General features: G+C 39.2%; 1 pseudogene; it reads left to right on the top strand.

The window, feature by feature from the left end:
* The first annotated feature begins 1,823 nt into the window (after nt 1-1,823).
* On the top strand, nt 1,824-2,784 carry LOC138943806 (uncharacterized; annotated as a pseudogene).
* The last annotated feature ends 19,950 nt before the right edge of the window (nt 2,785-22,734 follow it).

Below are 22,734 nucleotides of genomic sequence, written 5' to 3'. Positions count from 1 at the left end.
TCCAATTCCAGAAAATATGAAGCAAACCGGTCTTTTTCTACATAAGTTGCGTTCTATTTTAATTGCATTATCGGATACGTTAGATCCAGTAATTATGTATCCTTTGTAGGGATGACCTTTGATATTGTTACTATGAATATGATGTAGGAGAGAAATATATTCTACATCTACCGATCGACTCTGGACCTATAAAGATATCATTACAGAATTATAGAGATATCTTATATCGTAATTAATAGCTTATTCTCAAAATTAATTTTTTTTAAATTGATATATATATATATCAATTTAAAAAAAATTAATTTTAAGATACATATATATATATATATATATATATATATATATATATATATATATATATCAGGGTGACCCACAATGATCACCCACCTAGTACATAGTATTATTTCTTACCACAAACTGAGACGAAAAGTCCTGACTCATTTTTTTATAATGCTTAATAAAAGAGTTATTATTGAGTAAAACTTGGCCAATCAGTGCCGACCTTTAACCGCGCGTTGTGAAATATGTGCCGCCGCAACTAAGGGCGCGCGACTCATCGACGTGCACCGGCTAAAGGTCGGCGGTGATTGGCCAGAATTTACTCAATAATAACTCCTTTATTAAGCGTTATACGAAAAAATGGTTCAGGACTTTTCGTCTCAGTTTTTGATAAGAAATAATGCTATATACTTAATGGGCGGTCATTGCGGATCATTCTGTATATATGTATGTATATATACAGTGTCCAATAAAGACCGGGACCCCTTAAAATCTTGAAGGAGTTATGTTACAGAAAAAAATGTTTTATACAAAAGTTGTAGGGTTTGATATGGCGCATTATATAACAATTTTATTATGACCTTGAATAACGTTGTCAAGGTCACGTGAAGGTCACCTTTAATTTCTTAAATGGCAACCTATTTCTTTTGCATTTTCTTGTAGCTTACCTCGAGAGCTTTTCAAAACATTATAATAAAGTAATTTTTCGTTAAATATTTTTCGAGTTATATTAATCTGATATATTAATCTGATATATTTTAATAGAGATTATGCGTACCATATATCATTGTGGCATGCACTCGCATATTTCGGCAGTTCAAAACGGTTATGCGAGTTACCTCCAAGAAACATCCCGAAATAAGTGTATGCAAATTCATAGAGAAGGCCTTTTGAGAATAGGAACCGCGGAAATAATAGATGAACTAAAGTCAAACCATACTTATTATAGAAGCGTTACCTTAGCCGGAAAGGTAAACGTCGACGGTACATGTAAAGGCATTCAATATTCAGAGTATTATGGAACATGGAACGATGTAATTGTACAAGCTACTGTAAAAATATCTCTAAAAGATTCGTACGTACCCATAAAACTAAGCACGGGAAAAATAATTTTAAAATCTGGAACCGTCTGCGATTTAGGAGACGAAACATGTATAGATTCTGACGACGGATATTCTTTTTGGGAGAGTCTCCCCACCACCGCGTGTGGTTTTGAAAATTACGACATACTATACGAAGGAAACGCCGTTAAATTCCAAGGATTTCAAGATTCGCACAATACTACCATATTCTCCTTAGAGACACGAGACACCACATTTGCCCTCACACTTACCCGCAGACACACCATCTGTGGATACACTCTATACGGGACTGAACATCCTAAATTATTCATTTTTGAGACACAAAAGGGAAACGTCTTTAAAACAAAATCAAATACCGATATTACAAACCTTGACATGTTTACATATGCAAACTCAAAATTCGTTTACGTTGAAAAATACGTAAGAAGCCAAGTAACAGCATTATACCAAGACGTAATTTTACAGAAATGTGAGCTAGAGAAACAAGTGATACAGAACGCACTGTCGCTTGCCTCTATTCTACCAGACGAATTTGCGTATCGGCTCATGAAATCACCGGGTTACATGGCAGTAACTGCAGGAGAAGTAATTCATGTCATAAAATGTATACCTATAGACGTTATACTTAGGAAAACAAATACCTGTCACACAGAATTACCGGTCACGTTCCGGAACGCTTCATTATACATGACCCCTAAATCACGAATATTAACAAAACAAAACACACTTAGAGACTGTAACCCCTTGTTACCTATCCTCTACAATATAGACGAAACATGGATACAGTTCAATCCCACACCTTCCATAGCGAATTCCCCACATCTTATTAAACCCCTGACAAAATTAACATGGAAGTATTTGGCACCGAAATCCTTGGCAACAAGCGGTATTTTACACTCAAGATGATTTAGATAATTTAAGAGATCACATTATGTTCCCAGCAGAAAAGAGCGCTGTATTACACACTATTGCTAGAGGTTTTACTGGCCAAACGATACCGTCGGATGCCATCTCATTGCGAAATTTATTAGATGAAGATTCCCTAAATAAAATTTATAATAATACTTTAACGAAAATATGGGACGGTTTTACTACATTCGGCGCAGCAACCGCCGGCGTATTCGGAATCTTCATCATTATAAGAATAATAAAAATTGTATTCGACACGTTAATACACGGCTATGCGCTACACGCAGCTTATGGCTGTAGCTTACACTTACTCGGAGCCATTTGGAGCTCTTTCACACACTTATTATTGTATTTGGCGAACAGACCACAACCGCAACCGGAAGTAATTCCTGAAAATCCACCGGAACACACAGATACAAACATAGTACCCAATGCGCCAGCCGAAAATGCAGAACCACCCACTATACCTATTGTATATACATTCAGAGACCTACGTGCCAGATTGGACGAATAAATTTCATCATAATTTCTTACTCCGAAATTTAAACTAAGGGGGGTGGTGTGACGTCTTAGCCGCACGTCAAATTTTATTTAAACAATATATTTATTGTTAATTCACCCATAGGAGGTGAAAGAAGTAAAATCCGGAAAAAATTATTCGTTCAAGACAAAGTTCTAACTTGTAAAATAGTATTCATACTTACGAGTCACCCCGTATATAGCCAGCTCCTAAGCGTCTTAACGGGTGACAAACAAATAACCATACTATACGAAAATCCTAATAAGTAGGAATAGTTAATAATTTTATAATTGCATTCAAGACTATACAATTAAACGGTCAAGATGGACACTCCAAATTTATAATAATATATATATATACATATATATACCAGATTCTTTTAATGTAACTTTAAAAACTAACTCTGGAACATTAAAAGTCAATAAAAATAATAATAAGAGAAACCCAAAAATAGTGCAATTATAATATCGTTAACAAAAAGTGCGTATCCCGTATTGCAAAACGAGATGAACGGTACAGGCTTTAAATAATTAAGAACACGAACATATATATATATTCGTTTTAACTTTATATTCATATTAGCCTTAAAAATCTTATATCCTCATACGCGCATTTATTTGCATTATTTTCATACACATATTTTACGACTTTATTATTAACCATATAGGTAACAATAAGGAACTAGGCATATAAGAATATTCATTATAAAATATTTTATTCACTGCAGTATTATAAGAGTTTTATAAGAGCCTTAAACTGTACATGGTATGCGGACTAGCCGTCGATCGATATTCTTATCCGCCCGCTTGATAAGATTAAGCCGGACAAACAAGTTGGAATGTTGCGAGGGTACGATATAACTGTCCTTCTCGCACAGAGATCCCTACCAGCGGCGCTTCCACTTGCCATTGCTCCCGCCCATGGGTCTCCCACCAGCATCAGGAAGCCTTAGGCGAAGCATAGGAAGAATATCCCACCATCTACAAGAGGCGATCCCACTGCAGCATCTCTCCCACCAACACCTGAAGACCGGAGGAGCTCAGTGCAAGTCCGACATCCAGCATTACTATTCGCGACGGCAAACGGTTAACACGTTACTACTTTTGAGCTCTGAATACCTTTGTCAAGCGTTAATAATCCGGCGTTACGCGTCGTCAAACTTCTGTACAAGTCTTTAAGACTCTTAGTTATACTCTGAAACGGAGTTTACCAGCCGCTAGCATAGCGACTGTAATAATAATACCATTTAAACGTTGAATATAAAATAAAGTGTTATATACTGCTATATTCGACTCTACAATTATTACTACGTTCCGGCTACCTATTCACCCAACATCAGCCTATATTATTATAATCAAGGAGAACATATATAAATATTCAATCTTAAGGGATCGTCGCAGGAGGAATCCGACCTGACGACGTATATTCCTAAGTAAGTTAACGCCTTATACGGACAAGTTATCAGTCTTCTGGTCCCCGGTAGACCCGGTGAATGCAGGGTGACAAAAAAAAAATAAAACATCTAAAAGGCATAAATATCTTACTCAATTTAAACGAGTAAATTCTAATTCACTATTATCATAAAAAATTAATATAGTCACGTTCAGAAAATAGCTTTGCATTAATAATTTAGATTTAATTTTTTTTATCAACTTCGAACTTTGAGACGTGACAGCGATCTCTGCTCTGTGTTCAGAGAAACGTGATTCCTCTATTTCCTTGACGCTGTACAAGAATTTTCTGCATATCTCACTTGCCGACACGTAACTAAGACGTTCCGAACGAACAAAACTTGCGTACATAGCGATCTTAGTTCTGTTTGCAGAAAAGCGTTTCTCCTGAATTTCCTTGATGTTGCACAAGAATTTTCTGCATATCTCACATGTCGACACGTAACTAAGACGTTCCGAACGAAGGAAAGTTGCGTACATAGCGATTTCAACTCTATGCGCAGAAAAGCGTTTCTCCTCAATGACCTTCAAGTTGTACAAGAATTTTCGACAAATCTCACTTACTGACACGTACTTAAGACGTTCCGAACGAAGGAAACTTGCGTACATAGCGATCTCTGCTCTGTGTTCAGAGAAACATGATTCCTCTATTTCCTTGACGTAGCACAAGAATTTTCTGCTTATCTCACTTACTGACACGTAACTAAGACGTTCCAAACGAACAAAACTTGCGTACATGGCGATCTCAATTCTGTTCGCAGAAAAGCATTTCTCTTGAATTTCCTTGATGTTGCACAAGAATTTTCTGCATATCTCACATGCGACACGTAAATAAGACGTTCCGAACGAAGGAAACTTGCGTACATAGCGATCTCTGCTCTGTGTTCAGAGAAACGTGATTTCACTATTTCCTTGACGTTGTACAAGAATTTTCTGCATAACTCACTTGCCGACACGTAGCTAAGACGTTCCAAACGAAAGAAACTTGCGTACATAGCTCTGTGTTCAGAGAAACGTGATTCCTCTATTTCCTTTGTAACGTTTCACCTTTCCCGTACGCCGCGGATCAAGGCTCGCCGGTGCCAGGATTCGGGTGAAGGGGGGATACTCCCACTTACTTTACCTTCGGGTAATCGGTTTAAACAAGTCTGTTTATTCAAGCTGTTATTACGAAAGATATTTAACACTCAAAGCTATGCGCGAAGCAACATGCGGGAACGGTGCGCGTACAGAGTTTCGTGCGTGAGCGGTTGTTATTCACAAGGCAACGTGCAAGCACGGTGCGTACAGAGTTTTGCGCGTGGAGCTCGGGAAGCGAGCGTGGCTCGAGCGGCCGTGTTCTGCATTCGCGGTGCTCGCATGCAATTAAACTACGATTATTATTTGTGGTACAGTCCAGATCTTAAACACTACGGGGTGTCGCGGGGCCCTCAATGTAATTCCAACTGCCTGACTGCCTTATCCTTAAAAGGACGGGGCGTCAGCGTTCTCGGCGTTCTATCCTTAAAAGGACCGACGCTCCCGTAGTAGTTTGAGGGCCGTGGGTGAAGATAGCAACGGCGCGACACTGGCGGGAATCCTAAGGTCTAATTAACTCTCTAGCCAAAAGCCGCGGTATGTACAATGCGGTCTTATAATACGAACGGGTCGCGGTATATATACAACCGGGGCTAGAATCTATCAGGGCGCGGAGGCCGGAGTGGTCTTATTGATTACGGTATAGGTACAACGGTATTACAATGTATCAGATCGCGGTATATGTACAAAGCGGTACTAGAAGCTACTAGAACACGGAGACCAAAGCGGTCTTACGATACAAACGGGTCACGGTATATATACAAACGGTCTTACGGTATAACGCGGTGCGAACTTATCGACTAGCAGGATGCGTCGTCCCAGCAACCGGGAAGCCCGGCCTAACTACGGGAAGCCCGTAGCCTGGTGTAACGCGGGATATCAGGATGCGCCGACCCGGCAACCGGGAAGCCCGGCCTAACTACGGGAAGCCCGTAGCCCGGTGTAACGCGAGGTATCGAACAAAGGAAACTTGCGTACATAGCGATCTTGGCTCTGCATGCAGACAAGTGTTTCTTCTCAATTTCCTTGAAGTTATACAAGAATTTTCTGCATATCTCAATTGGCGACACGTAACTAAGACGTTCCGAAAGAAGGAAACTTGCGTACATAGCGATCTCTGCTTTGTGTTCAGAAAAACGTGATTCCTCTATTTCCTTGACGTTGTACAAGAATTTTCTGCATATCTCACTTGCCGACACGTAGCTAAGACGTTCCGAACGAAAGAAACTTGTGTACATAGCGATCTTAGCTCTGTGTGCAGAAAAGTCTTTCTACTCAATTTCCATGTTGTACAAGAATTTTCAACATATCTAACTTAAACACATGTAACTAAGACGTTCCGAACAAAGGAAACTTGCGTACATAGCGATCTTGGCTCTGCATGCAGACAAGTGTTTCTTCTCAATTTCCTTGAAGTTATACAAGAATTTTCTGCATATCTCAATTGGCGACACGTAACTAAGACGTTCCGAAAGAAGGAAACTTGCGTACATAGCGATCTCTGCTTTGTGTTCAGAAAAACGTGATTCCTCTATTTCCTTGACGTTGTACAAGAATTTTCTGCATATCTCACTTGCCGACACGTAGCTAAGACGTTCCGAACGAAAGAAACTTGTGTACATAGCGATCTTAGCTCTGTGTGCAGAAAAGTCTTTCTACTCAATTTCCATGTTATACAAGAATTTTCAACATATCTAACTTAAACACATGTAACTAAGACGTTCCGAACAAAGGAAACTTGCGTACATAGCGTTCTTGGCTCTGCATGCAGAGAAGTGTTTCTACTCAATTTCCTTGATGTTGCACAAGAATTTTCTGCATATCTCACATGTCGACATGTAACTAAGACGTCCTGAACGAAGGAAACTTGCGTACATAGCGATTTCAGCTCTGTGTTCAGAGAAACGTGATTCCTCTATTTCCTTGACGTTGTACAAAAATTTTCTGCATATCTCACTTGCCGACACGTAACTAAGACGTTCCGAACGAAGGAAACTTGCGTACATAGCGATCTTGGCTCTGCATGCAGAGAAGTGTTTCTACTTACTTTCCTTGGTGTCTTACAAGAATTCTCTACATATCTAACTTAAATACACATAACTAAGACGTTCCGATCGAAGGAAACTTGCGGACATAGCGATCTTGACTCTGTGTGCAGAGAAGTGTTTCTACTCAATTTCCATGATGTTGTACAAGAATTTTCAACATATCTAACTTAAACATATGTAACTAAGACGTTCCGAACGAAGGAAACTTGCGTACATAGCGTTCTTGGCTCTGCATGCAGAGAAGTGTTTCTACTCAATTTCCTTGATGTTGCACAAGAATTTTCTGCATATCTCACATGTCGACACGTAACTAAGACGTCCTGAACGAAAGAAACTTGCGTACATAGCGATTTCTGCTCTGTGTTCAGAGAAACGTGATTCCTCTATTTCCTTGACGTTGTACAAAAATTTTCTGCATATCTCACTTGCCGACACGTAACTAAGACGTTCCGAACGAAGGAAACTTGCGTACATAGCGATCTCTGCTCTGTGTTCAGAGAAACGTGATTCCTCTATTTCCTTGACGTTGTACAAGAATTTTCTGCATATCTCACTTGCCGACACGTAACTAAAACGTTCCGAACGAAGGGAACTAGCGTACATAGCGATCTTGACTCTGTGTGCAGAGAAGTGTTTCTACTCAATTTCCTTGATGTTGCACAAGAATTTTCAACATATCTAACTTAAATACACGTAACTAAGACGTTCCGATCGAAGGAAACTTGCGGACATAGCGATCTTGTCTCTGTGTGCAGAGAAGTGTTTCTACTCAATTTCCTTGATGTTGCACAAGAATTTTCTGCATATCTCACATGTCGACACGTAACTAAGACGTCCTGAACGAAGGAAACTTGCGTACATAGCGATTTCTGCTCTGTGTTCAGAGGAACGTGATTCCTTTATTTCCTTGACGTTGTACAAAAATTTTCTGCATATCTCACTTGCCGACACGTAACTAAGACGTTCCGAACGAAGGAAACTTGCGTACATAGCGATCTCTGCTCTGTGTGTTGAGTAACGTGATTCTTCTATTTCCTTGACGTTGTACAGGAATTTCCTGCATATCTCACGTTCCGACAAGTAACTAAGACGTTCCGAAGAAAGGAAACTTGCGTCCATAGCGATCTTGGCTCTGCATGCAGAGAAGTGTTTCTACTGGGAGTGGTGCACTTGGACACAGTAGAATTGGACACGGTGCAAATGGACACGTTACAAATGGACACGAGATTTTGCACACGGTTCAATTGGACACAGTGCATTTGGACACAGTAATTTTAGATACAGTAGCTTTTGGACACATAAGAAAATACGCATCGTTTACTTGGACATCGCTCAATTGGACACTGTTCATTTGGACACTGTTCGTTTGGACACAGAAAGATGCGCACCGTTCATTTGCCCACTGTTCGTTTGGACACCGTTCATTTGCCCACCGTTCGTTTGGACACCGTTCATTTGCCCATCGTTCGTTTGGACACCGTTCGTTTGGACACCAAAATTTAATTTAAATTATACGACGTAATCCACACCAAATTTTTGTTTTAAATAAGAAATAGGTTTGGGTTAGGTTATATCTTCCGGAAGTGGAGCCCCCCCGCAGGTGGGGCGGAACCCACTGTATCCATGCATGATATCCAAATATCGTTTAGCGAAAGGCTAAACAAAGTGCTAAAAGCAATGTAAAATTAATGACATCAGTATCAGAGATATATAAGTATGAATATATTTTATTTTGACAGATATTATAACCTTCAAATGTATCTCCTTTTCACGATTTCATATTTTACATAGATTTACCAGTATAAAGTGTTATAAGAATACTGATTATATTTTCCCAAAATGATTTTTATTTCTCTCTATCTGTTACATATTCAAACAAACAGTGCGCATGTTTCTGTGTACAAATGAACGATGTCCAAACGAACGGTGGGCAAATGAACGATGTCCAAACGAACGGTGGGCAAATGAACGGTGTCCAAACGAACAGTGGGCAAATGAACGGTGTCCAAACGAACGGTGGGCAGATGAACGGTGTCCAAACGAACGGTGGGCAAATAACGGTGTCCAAACGAACGGTGTCCAAATGAACGGTGCGCATCTTTCTGTGTCCAAACGAACGGTATCCAAATGAACAGTGTCCAATTGAGCGGTGTCCAAGTAAACGATGCGTATTTTCTCATGTGTCCAAAATCTACTGTATCTAAAATTACTGTGTCCAAATGCACTGTGTCCAATTGAACCGTGTGCAAAATCTCGTGTCCATTTGTAACGTGTCCATTTGCACCGTGTCCAATTGTATTGTGTCCAAGTGAAGGCCACTCGTTTCTACTTACTTTCCTTGATGTTTTACAAGAATTCTCTACATATCTAACTTAAATACACGTAACTAAGACGTTCCGATCGAATGAAACTTGCGTACATAACGATTTCAACTCTGTGCGCAGAAAAGCGTTTCTCCTCAATGTCCTTCAAGTTGTACAAGAATTTTCGACAAATCTCACTTACTGACAAGTAACTAAGACGTTCCGAACGAATGAAAATTGGGTACATAGCGATCTCTGCTCTGTGTTCAGAGAATCGTGATTCCTCTCTTTCCTTGACGTTGTACAAGATTTTTCTGCATATCTCACTTGCCGACACGTAGCTAAGACGTTCCGGACGAAAGAAACTTGTGTACATAGCGATCTTAGCTTTGTGTGCAGAGAAGTATTTCTACTCAATTTCCTTGATGTTTTACAAAAATTCTCTAAATATCTAACTTAAACACACGTAACTAAGGCGTTCCGAACGAAAGAAACTTGCGTACATAGCGATCTCTGCTCTGTGTGTTGAGAAACGTTATTCCACTATTTCCTTTACGTTGTACAAGAATTTTCTGCATGTCTCACTTTCCGAAACGTAACTAAGACGTTTCGAACGAAAGAAACTTGCGTACATAGCGATTTCAACTCTGTGCGCAGAAAAGCGTTTCTCCTCAATTTCCTTCAAGTTGTACAAGAATTTTCGACAAATCTCACCCACTGACACGTAAAAAGACGTTCCGAACGAAGGAAACTTGCGTACATAGCGATCTCTGCTCTGTGTTCAGAGAAACGTGATTCCTCTATTTCCTTGACGTTGTACAAGTATTTTCTTCATATCTCACTTGCCGACACGTAGCAAAGACGTTCCGAACGAAGGAAACTTCCGTACACAGCGATCTTAGCTCTATGTGCAGAGAATTGTTCTTAATCAATTTCCATGATGTTGTACAAGAATTTTCAACATATCTAACTTAAACACATGTAACTAAGACGTTCCGAACGAAGGAAAGTTGCGTACATAGCGATTTCAACTCTGTGTACAGAGAAACGTGATTTCTCCATTTCCTTGACGTTGTACAAGAATTTTCTGCATATCTCACTTGCCGACACGTAACTAAAACGTTCCGAACGAAGGAAACTTGCGTACATAGCGATCTTTGCTCTGTGTGTTGAGTAACGTGATTCTTCTATTTCCTTGACGTTGTACAGGAATTTCCTGCATGTCTCACGTTCCGACAAGTAACTAAGACGTTCCGAACAAAGGAAACTTGCGTCCATAGCGATCTTGGCTCTGCATGCAGAGAAGTGTTTCTACTTACTTTCCCTGATGTTTTACAAGAATTCTCTACATATCTAACTTAAAAACACGAAACTAAGACCTTCGGAACGAAGGAAACTTGCGTACATAGTGATCTAGGCTCTGCGTGCAGAGAAGTGTTTCTACTCAATTTCCTTGATGTTGCACAAGAATTTTCTGCATATCTCACATGTCGATTCGTAACTAAGACGTTCCGAACGAATGAAACTTGGGTACATAGCGATCTCTGCTCTGTGTTCAGAGAAACGTGATTCCTCTATTTCCTTGACGTTGTATAGGAATTTTCTGCATATCTCACTTGCCGACACGTAACTAAGACGTTCCGCACGAACAAAACTTGCGTACATAGCGTTCTTGGCTCTGCATGCAGAGAAGTGATTCTACTCAATTTCCTTGATGTTGCACAAGAATTTTCTGCATATCTCACATGTCGACACGTAACTAAGACGTTCCGAACGAAGGAAACTTGCGTACATAGCGATCTCTGCTCTGTGTACAGAGAAACGTGATTCCTCTATTTCCTTGATGTTGCACAAGAATTTTCTGCATATCTCACATGTCGACACGTAACTAAGACGTCCTGAACGAAGGAAACTTGCGTACATAGCGATTTCTGCTCTGTGTTCAGAGAAACGTGATTTCTCTATTTCCTTGACGTTGTACAAAAATTTTCTGCATATCTCACTTGCCGACACGTAACTAAGACGTTCCGAACGAAGGAAACTTGCGTACATAGCGATCTTTGCTCTGTGTGTTGAGTAACGTGATTCTTCTACTTCCTTGACGTTGTACAGGAATTTCCTGCATGTCTCACGTTCCGACAAGTAACTAAGACGTTCCGAACGAAGGAAACTTGCGTATATAGCGATCTTGACTTTGTGTGCAGAGAAGTGTTTCTACTCAATTTCCATGATGTTGTACAAGAATTTTCTACATATCTCACTTGCCGACAAGTAACTAAGACCTTCGGAACGAAGGAAACTTGCGTACATAGTGATCTAGGCTCTGCATGCAGAGAAGTGTTTCTACTCAATTTCCTTGATGTTATAAAAGAATTTTTTGCATATCTAACTTAAACACACGTAACTAAGACGTTCCGAACGAAGGAAACTTGCGTACATAGCGATCTCTGCTCTGTGTGTTGAGAAACGTGATTCTTCTATTTCCTTGACGTTGTACAGGAATTTTCTGCATGTCTCACGTTCCGACAAGTAACTAAGACGTTCCGAACAAAGGATACTTGCGTACACAGCGATCTTTGCTCTGCATGCAGAGAAGTGTTTCTACTTAATTTCCTTGATGTTTTACAAGAATTCTTTACATATCTAACTTAAACACACGTAACTAAGACGTTCCGAACGAAGGAAACTTGCGTATATAGCGATCTTGACTTTGTGTGCAGAGAAGTGTTTCTACTCAATTTCCATGATGTTGTACAAGAATTTTCTACATATCTCACTTGCCGACAGGTAACTAAGACGTTCCGAACGAACAAAACTTGCGTACATGGCGATCACAGTTCTGTTCGCAGAAAAGCATTTCTCCTGAATTTCCTTGATGTTGCACAAGAATTTTCTGCATATCTCACATGTCGACTCGTAACTAAGACGTTCCGAACGAATGAAACTTGGGTACATAGCGATCTCTGCTCTGTGTTCAGAGAAACGTGATTCCTCTATTTCCTTGACGTTGTACAAGAATTATCTGTATATCTCACTTGCTGACACGTAACTAAGATGTAACTAAGACGTTCCGAACGAAGGAAAAACTTGCGTACATAGCGATCTTGGCTCTGCATGCAGACAAGTGTTTCTTCTCAATTTCCTTGAAGTTATACAAGAATTTTATGCATATCACACTTGGCGACACGTAACTAAGACGTTCCGAAAAAAGGAAACTTGCGTACATAGCGATCTCTGCTTTGTGTTCAGAGAAACGTGATTCCTCTATTTCCTTGACGTTGTACAAGAATTTTCTGCATATCTCACTTGCCGACACGTAGCTAAGACGTTCCGAACGAAAGAAACTTGTGTAAATAGCGATCTTAGCTCTGTGTGCAGAAAAGTCTTTCTACTCAATTTCCTTGATGTTTTACAAGAATTCTCTACATATCTAACTTAAACACACGTAACTAAGACGTTCCGAACGAAAGAAACTTGCGTACATAGCGATTTCAACTCTGTGCGCAGAAAAGCGTTTCTCCTCAATTTCCTTCAAGTTGTACAAGAATTTTCGACAAATCTCACTCACTGACACGTAAAAAGACGTTCCGAACGAAGGAGGCTTGCGTACATAGCGATCTAGACTCTGCATGCAGAGAAGAGTTTCTACTCAATTTCCTTGATGTTATACAAAAATTTTCTGCAAATCTAACTGAAACACATGTAACTAAGACGTTCCGAACAAAGGAAACTTGTGTACATAGCGATCTTAGCTCTGTATGCAGAGAAGTGTTTCTACTCAATTTCCTTGATGTTATACAAGAATTTTCTGCATATCTCACTTGCCGACACGTGGCTAAAACGTTCCGAACGAAGGAAACTTGTGTGACGTCTTAGCCGCACGTCATATTTTATTTAAATAATATATTTATTGTTAATTCACCCATAGGAGGTGAAAGAAGTAAAAATCCGGGGAAAATTATTCGTTCAAGGCAAGGTTCTAACTTGTAAAATAGTATTCATACTTGAGAGTCACCCCGTATGTAGCCGACGCTCGAGCGCGCCAGCGGGTGACGCAAAAATAACTATTATATGTATAAACCATAAGAATAACTAATAATTTATATTTGCATTGAACAATCAGACAGACGATTCAAACGCTTTAAAAATTGTAATACATATTATATATATATATATATATATATATATATATATATATATATATATATATATGAGTATACAAAAGATCTAACTTCAATAGCATTAAATTCAATTAGGAGATACAAGCGAAAAGAATGAAACAGTGAACAATGCAAATGTAACGTTATTACGCTTTAATATAATAATTTTAAGTACACATACATTTATATGCACACCATAATATTATATTAGTAGCATTAAGAATCTTCATACACATTTATACATTCTATGCTACGCGTATACGTATCCTATATAACATAGCGCTTTTATTATTAATAATGCGACATTAGGAGTATAGGAAATAATATTTTATTCACTATAGTATTATAAGAGTTTTATAAGAGCCTTAAACTGTGCATGGTATGCGGACTAGCCATCGATCGATATTGTTATCCGGCCGCTCGATAAGATTAAGCCGGACAAACAAGTTGGAATGTTGCGAGGGTACGATATAGCTGTCCTTCTCGCCCAGAGATCCCTACCAGCGGCGCTTCCACTTGCCATTGCTCCCGCCCATGGGTCTCCCACCAGCATCAGAAAGCCTAAGGCGAAGCATAGGAAGAATATCCCACCATCTACAAGAGGCGATCCCACTGCAGCATCTCTCCCACCAACACCCGAAGACCGGAGGAGCTCAGTGCAAGTCCGACATCCAGCATTATTATTTCGACGCTCATACGGTTAACACAGTTACTACTTTTGTACTAAAATCATTCTCTGTCTCCATTGCCGTGGCGTTTAGCATTTGATAATCCGGCGCACGCGAATCTCGACGGCGTCGACAAATTTCGTACGAGTCTTCGAGACTCTTAGACATACTCCATTATTGAATAGTGAGTTTACCAGTCGCAAGTCTTGCGACTGTAATATTGTTAATCAAACGTCGTATAACAATAAAACAATAAAGAGTACTTTATATTACTGATTGCAATTTATTCGACAACCGGTTGTTCCTACTTCCTTGATCGACCGTCATTCATCGCACGACAATCGAAATCTTTGGAGGACTACTAAGTAGAAAGGAATTCAGCGTGCTACATAGGCAGTTACTCTAACATATATTCAAATACGTAAAACTTGGTAAGTTAAGATACCACTGAGCATTGAATGACAAGTTGACATTTTCTGATCCCGGGTAGACTCGGTGAAATGCAGAGTGACCCAAAAATAATATCTTTTCCATAAATACTTACCAGTAAAAGATTAAACTCAATTTAACAACTATTTAAACAATATAGTCGCGTTCTAATGAGTCACTTAACATCAGTAATATAATTTCCTTTTTTTTCTTAACTTCGACTACTAGGACGTGACATTTAAAATTTGGTGGCAGCGGTGGGATCGCAGAAGCCAACTTGTCATCTTTTTGTGTTAATAATCATACTTTATTTCAAGAAGTGAATTGTGCGCGACATAACGTTCAATTTGAGTCTCGGTTAATATCATTCAGATTTTCTTGAATTATTTCGCGAATTACAGTGCGGTTATAATTTTATTCGATTATTATACACCGCGTTATTTAGATTTTGCCAATTCATTTAATTTACACGTCATATTCGTGTTGGATTTTATTTCCATTAACGCTGTTAGAATTTTGTGATTATTCTCGACTGCGTGTGCTTTGATTGCAATATTAAGACGGCATAACGACATTCTGACGTTGTGAGTTGGAGCGAATATATTTCGCTTATCACTACGAAAGAATTATTAAACAATACCTGGTTCTGCGACAGTGTCTTGGTAGCTGGTATATACGCCGCTCGTCACTTGTAACAGGAGCGTTCTCTCCGGTGAGGCAGGATTCCGCACGTTGAGAACGCGAATGTAACACAGACATCAGTGTTTAAATAGTTTTATAAAGCCAATAAGACACGCCACGCAGTAGAGAAGTGATTGATTTTGGTAAAAGTGAAAGTTGACTCTTCGAAGTGCCGCAAACTCGGAGCGACGGCTCTGGGCGGATAAGCCGCTCGTCGTTGCTTTGGGCTTTTTTGTGTACATACGATAAACGGAGAGTGGTGAGGCAGGATTCCGCACACTGAGATTGGAATAGGATGACGGATATCGTTATGTGGGCAAAATAAGTGCCTCAGAGAGTCACTGCACGAAGCTAAAATTGAATCCTTATTCCAATTTCATGTTTCTAAACTCGCCGAATTGTTACAAAAAAATTGCGTGTGTTCTTTGTGAACGGAATTGAGAGCGACGGCTTTGAGCGGATAGACCGCTCGTTGTTGCTGCGAAATCCTACACAATCAATAGGCCGTTGAGAGTGGTGAGGAAACGCCGCACGCTCTCGCCCTGTTCGTTCCTTCTGGTGAGCCAGGATTCCGCACATTTGGAACGAAACAAGGAGCGGATATTGTGAAGACAAGACATGCCAAAAACGCGTCGCGCAGGAAAGAAATACCAGTTCCGACGCCTAATAAGAGCGCAACTTAGAGAAGTAGCGAATTGTTACGACGGGTTAAATATTACAGACAATTCTAGTACCTCAGATCGCGAACAGCTAACCGAGAGAAGAACTTTCGTTTACAAATTGATTCCGATCACGGTCGAGCAGTCTCCGTTGCAATATCCAGAAATTCCTGAAAACGACCCGCGTCGCGAATATTACGCACAGACTCAAATTCCAGACATTAGCGCCAGCGACGAATAAAAGAAGCATATATATATATATCATTGTTGTTTTCATATACTATTTTATGTGTTTTATTATACCCTGCCCTATAATTGTATTATCTTATTTTCGGAATATTCTTATATTTTATCGCATAACTTATTTATATACATATATATATATACATATATTATATTGTTCGCTTCATATTACTATTCTATTGTTGCTTACAAGGTAAAATAAATATTCATGTGTCCACATAGATTCTCAAAACCACTTACGCCGATTTACGAAGTATCAACCCCTTCCCCAATAACGGGACAAGTTTATTTTTGCCAAAAAACAACAGTATATATGAAACAAAGGGTTGGAATTACATTTTGCCAACAGTGTTGTGATAGAATAGATCCGTCTGAAAAACCAAATTGGCGTAAAGTTTTTAGACACACCTTAATAATTGGCGGAATCCTTATCAGTCACTATTGTGACAAGTGTCGCAAAAAATTAACTGTCTCCAGAATCGGGAACGAATGTTTTGAGTGTTTTCTAAGATTTACCGAATTTCGAGAAGATTTGCCTGAAGCAACATTTGACGATGATACTACAGTTCTGACAATTGAGGCATATGAAGAAGAACTTGAATAAGTTGAATAAATAAAGAAAGTATATATATATATATATATATATATATATATATATATATATATATATATTTCTATCCTGCTTTATTTTATCATATGCATTTATACATTTGCTTTTTGATATATTATTGCTAAAATTATTAGTCTTTTTATTATTATCTTTTAATATATTGCTTAATCTTGTATACTATAATATTTTTATTATTACTAAATTATACCATATTTATAAGGTTGGAGGATTAAGCCCATTTCATACGTGTATTATTTAATCCTCAAACCACCCTGTTGTACTAACCTATATTCTTACAGGATTAAGGAACCATAGCATTTATACGCTATTCAAATGTATGTATTACAACAAAGTTCATATTATTAAATATTATTTTAACAATTATTGTATAAGGACAACATAAACCAATAAACGTTTTAAAATTACTAACGTTTTCTGAAATACACACGAAATAAGAGATCATCTCCGATTTTAATGAAATTCTGGCACTAGGCGTTTCGGAAGGAAATAAGATTTTGGCCGCCATCTTGTTTTTTCATATACGTGAGATTTTCGGATCGAAATTGCTCTAGATAAATTTTAAACACTCAAAATAAGGTCCATGCAAAATTTCAGATAAATCCGAATGATAAAAAAATCCGCCATTTTCTTTTTAACGCGTAACCGTAAAGGGTCAAGAGTGAGCTCCTTCGACGCAGGGAAGCCCACTGACCATTAGTGCAGAATTTCAGTCCGATTGGAAAAAGCATACGCGTTCTAAAACGAAAAGAAAAATAAAATTTTCTGCCATCTTGTTTTTAACGCGCTATCGGAGAAGGACGCGGTTGATTTCATTTTACTCTAAAAGAGGGGAATATATGAGATAATTTTCATCCCTCTAATTTCAAAATTTAACTCAAAATAAAATTTATAAACTTTCATTTTTGGACATAGAATTTTGAAATTATATATATATAAAATAGAGACTACTGTGTACATCCCCGCTGAATTATAAAAAGATTGCCCCATTTTATACCGCTATAGTTGCTGCGTCAATAAACAAAATATAATACCCCGAGTTATGGCCCAATTTACGCGATCGCACGGTACAGTAAGCGTCGACCCAGAAATTGAAAAGAAACAAAAATACATAGAAGACCGTGAAAAATCATCGCATTCAAAGAAGTCGCTTAAGGAGCGGGAAGAAACAACCAAACGCCCTAACGAGTCAATAGACGCAAATTCGTTATTTAGCGTACTCTCGCAAATACAATCAGAGCTATCGCAATTACGAAAATTACTGGAGCAAGTGAATAACCTAGAGCAAAGGATGAGCGAAGCCTCTCGCGCCGCATTCGCGTACGACGAATGCATAGATCAGGTAATACATGAAGAGGCATCACCTATAGTAATGCCAGCCTTAAAGATAAAAGACGTGGTAGCGAATATTCTCCCATTTAACGGATATCGAACCTCTATTTTCCAATTCGCTCGCGCATGCGAGCGCGCCCGAGATTTATTGCCTCCCGTACAAGAACCACAACTTGTACAGTTCATAATGAACAAAATTGAAGGCAACGCGTATCAAGTAGTTGAGGGAAATATATATATGCGCGTCGTAGATCTTCTAGATAAACTAAAAACTATCTTTGCCCCAAACAAGTCGGTTGCGCAGTATCGGAGAATTAGCCAACGCTTATAAATCACCCAACGAAACCATTCTGAAATATGCGGGGAGGATCAAAGATTTAAGAACCGCAATATTGGATGGGAACAGACGTCAAGGAAAGAACCATCGCGGTTTCCATGACGAGGTCGAGGAGGAAGTCCTCGAAGTATTCATAAACGGCTTACCATCAAATGTCATCACGCGTATGGAATATCGGAATATTGCCACATTAGACGAGGCCATCGAATGAGCCGTTAAGATTTCTAAAAATTTGGAAGTTGAAAGGCAACGTGAACGACAAAATCCGCCGCGACAATTCCCACTAATGCGCTCAGATTTAGGCAACCAAAGGCCTTCAGATGCAGAACAACCTAAATCTATATTAAAAAACCCCAATAATAATTACGTCCCGCGACCGTGGATCCGCCCCTTAATACCCGGACAACCCGGACCAAATTCGCCAACTGTATGTAATTACTGCAAGGCCCCGAGGCATAGAGTTTCCGAATGTCGGAAATTAGCATTCAAAAACGCAGTTCAACCATCGGGAAACGCGGAGGGCCGCCCGACGGTAAGCGCGACCAGGGAACCGGCCCAAACAACCGCGCGCTCCATCACAATACAACCAAAACCCTCGACGAGCCAGACCTGAACATAAGGAACGAGAATCAGGGCTCGTCCTCCTTAAAAAATTTATCAAAATTTTATAACGACCCAGCGCCGGCCGTCGAACCAACTAACAACTTTGAAAGTAAAGAAGTTAGTATAGGGATAGCGAATCTGGGATAAGAAACGTACCAACCTAAAGTAGCGATTACTTCTGAAAAATTTAAAGGGTACTGTTTCTTCATGGTAGACTCGGGATCTTCCGTGAATTTAATAAAACTGGGAATATTAAAGAACGTTCATATAAATAATAAAGATACACTCCAATTAAAAGGGATAGCGAAGAAACCGATAAGAACACTGGGCTCAACCACTATCGAAATTATGGGGAAGAAAATTAAATTTTACATCGTTAAGGACGATTTTGGCATACCCGCAAATGGCATAATAGGTACTAATTTCCTGAAACATAATAATGCCATTGTCGACTATAAACAAGGATGCTTGGCATTCGAAGACATTCAAGTTCCTTTCTTCAAAAACAAAGATGTTACAATACCCGCGCGATCGGTGGTCGATGTCACTTTTAATATCACAAATCCAGAAAAGAAGGAAGGATACGTTCCTCGTAACGAGCCAGTAAAAGGCTTATTTTTGGGAGAAGCTCTCGTCAAAAATTCCCGATGGAAAGGGCAAATCAAAGCCTATAATTTGACAGAGTATAATTACACGATCGAGGTGTACCCAATGCCCTTAGAGGATTATATCGTATTAGGTGATTCTGAGGAATACCATCAGGGTACTCCTGATTTTATGAGCAAAGAAGAGCTCACCAACAATGGGAAATCTTCATCTACTAAATCTAAGAGCCAAGAAGAGCTCACCAACAATGGGAAATCTTCACTTTCTTCTTTGAACTCCGAGGAGTTTTGCGCTTCAACCAACTCTGCTCAGCCTCTGGCTACCGGGAATCTGACAGAGTCTCCTACGAGCAACGAAGGGCTCACCGACTATGGGAAATCTTCGCCTTCTAACTCCAAGAGCCAAGGAAAGCTCACCGACTATGGGAAATCTTCAAACATGTCTTTAACAACTGACACATTTCTTATATCTCCAGACCCGAGGGTCCCTTCTGAAATTTCAGATGTAATCTCTAGCCGCGTACAACGGCTTCAAGCTCTCATAAATACAGAGCATTTAAATGACGAAGAAGCAGAGCAGGTAAAAAGCATACTCAGAGAGCATGCTGACTGTTTTCATCTCCCAGGAGAAAATCTTAAGTCCACTACCTTTGTCCAACATCTTAAACCTACTACAGACAATATACCTATACATGTAAAACAGTACAGATATCCACCTATCCATAAGGAGGAAATAGATAGGCAAGTAACTAAACTATTAACTGACGAAATTATTGTACCATCAGCTTCACCATACAACGCTCCCTTATGGATAGTTCCGAAGAAGTCCACGGCCGACGGACAGAAAAGATGGCGAATGGTAATTGACTTCAGGAAACTGAATGAAAAAACGATCGGAGATGCATACCCACTGCCTAATATTTCAGAAATATTAGACCAGTTGGGAAGCGCGAAATATTTTTCTATTTTTGATCTCGCCCAAGGTTTTCATCAGATACCCATGGCTGCTGAAGATCAAGCGAAGACGGCTTTCTCTACCTCATATGGACATTACGAATACCAACAAATGCCTTTCGGACTTAAAAACGCACCTGCGACTTTCCAACGTTTGATGGATAACGTGCTCACAGGATTACAGGGAAATGAACTTTTCGTCTACCTCGACGATATCGTTATATACGCCAGGTCACTAGAAGAACACAAAATAAAAATCAGAGAGCTTATGCAGAGATTGAAAGAAGCAAATCTACAACTACAACCTGATAAGTGCCAATTTCTGAGGCATGAGGTAGCTTATCTGGGACACGTTATAGGAGGTGACGGTTTAAGGCCAGATCCTAATAAAATTATCGCAGTAGAAAATTTTCCGGTCCCTAAAAATCACAAGAACATTAAACAATTTTTAGGCCTCGTTGGATATTATCGTAGATTCATAAAGGACTTCTCAAAAATTGCGAAACCATTGACAGACCTATTAAAGAAAGATAAATCATTCATTTGGACCACCTTACAAGAAAATTCTTTTAACACACTTAAAAATGAACTTTGCAAGGAACCTATCTTACAATATCCAAATTTTAACGAACCCTTCCTATTAACCACAGATGCGAGTGGATACGCCATAGGAGGCGTATTGAGTCAAGGCGAAGCTGAAAAAGATTTACCAATATCTTATACTTCCAGAACGTTGAACGACGCCGAAGGGAAATACTCCACTATTGAAAAGGAGTGTCTGGCAGTTGTGTATTGTGTCACTTACTTCCGCCACTACCTATACGGCACCATCTTGATTAACCATAAACCCTTGGTTTGGTTACACTCGATAAAGGACCCCAGTTCAAGGCTGTGGAAATGGAGGTTAAAACTTTCAGAATATGATTACGAAATAAATTATAAAGCGGAGAAAATTAACCTTGTCGCCGACGCTCTCTCTAGAAACCCATACACTTCAGATGTTTTCACGCTCCCCTTAACCACATTCAACGACAGCTCCAATGAATCTCTTTTCTCTTATCAAACAGCCCAATCAAATACTCAACAATCTAGACCTTCCGTTGCTAATGATATATCCGAAGGCCCTCCACAGAAAATAATTATCAGAGATCTAAATGAGGATGCCTTATTAACTCCTCCTATCATTACCAATAAGCCACAGTTCCCATTTCCCATAAACCCGGAAGAAGAAATGAACTCAAACGACCAACCAATAGAACTTAACGAGGACAAATCAATAACGGACGAAAACTCTGAAAATGAAACAGATGAAGATTCCCCACAACCCAGATCTTCGGACAACGAAAGCCCTTTTCAAATAAGTGATACTCGTGACTCTTTGCTTAGGAAGGATCACCACGTTATTTTCGTAACCCTTGACGGAGCCCCTTATGATAAAGAAGCAAGAGATTACCAGAAGGAAAACAAACTTCCAAAATTCGAAGAACTTACATTCACGAGAGCGCGAATCACAAATTTAAATAATAAAAAATTTCTAATAAGTCTTCCGATAAAACAAGATGATAAAACCACTATTGAACAGAGCGATATTCAAAATTGTATTCGATCACTACGAGATGTTGTGATAGAACTGGGACTGAAATCTGTTAGTATTGCTCAGAGTGACTTATACGATACGATTCCCTGGAACTTTATGTTAAAAACTCTTAAAAGATTTTTAGTAGATCTACCCTTAATAATAACAATCTGTAAATCTCTAATTTGTT

Source organism: Polyergus mexicanus, unplaced genomic scaffold, assembly GCF_030449975.1.
Source record: "Polyergus mexicanus isolate NDT 795.1 unplaced genomic scaffold, iyPolMexi1.0 SCAF_42, whole genome shotgun sequence".
Lineage (NCBI taxonomy): Eukaryota > Metazoa > Arthropoda > Insecta > Hymenoptera > Formicidae > Polyergus > Polyergus mexicanus.
The sequence above is the reverse complement of the archived record's forward strand: the minus strand, read 5'-3'. Positions and strand labels throughout refer to the sequence as shown.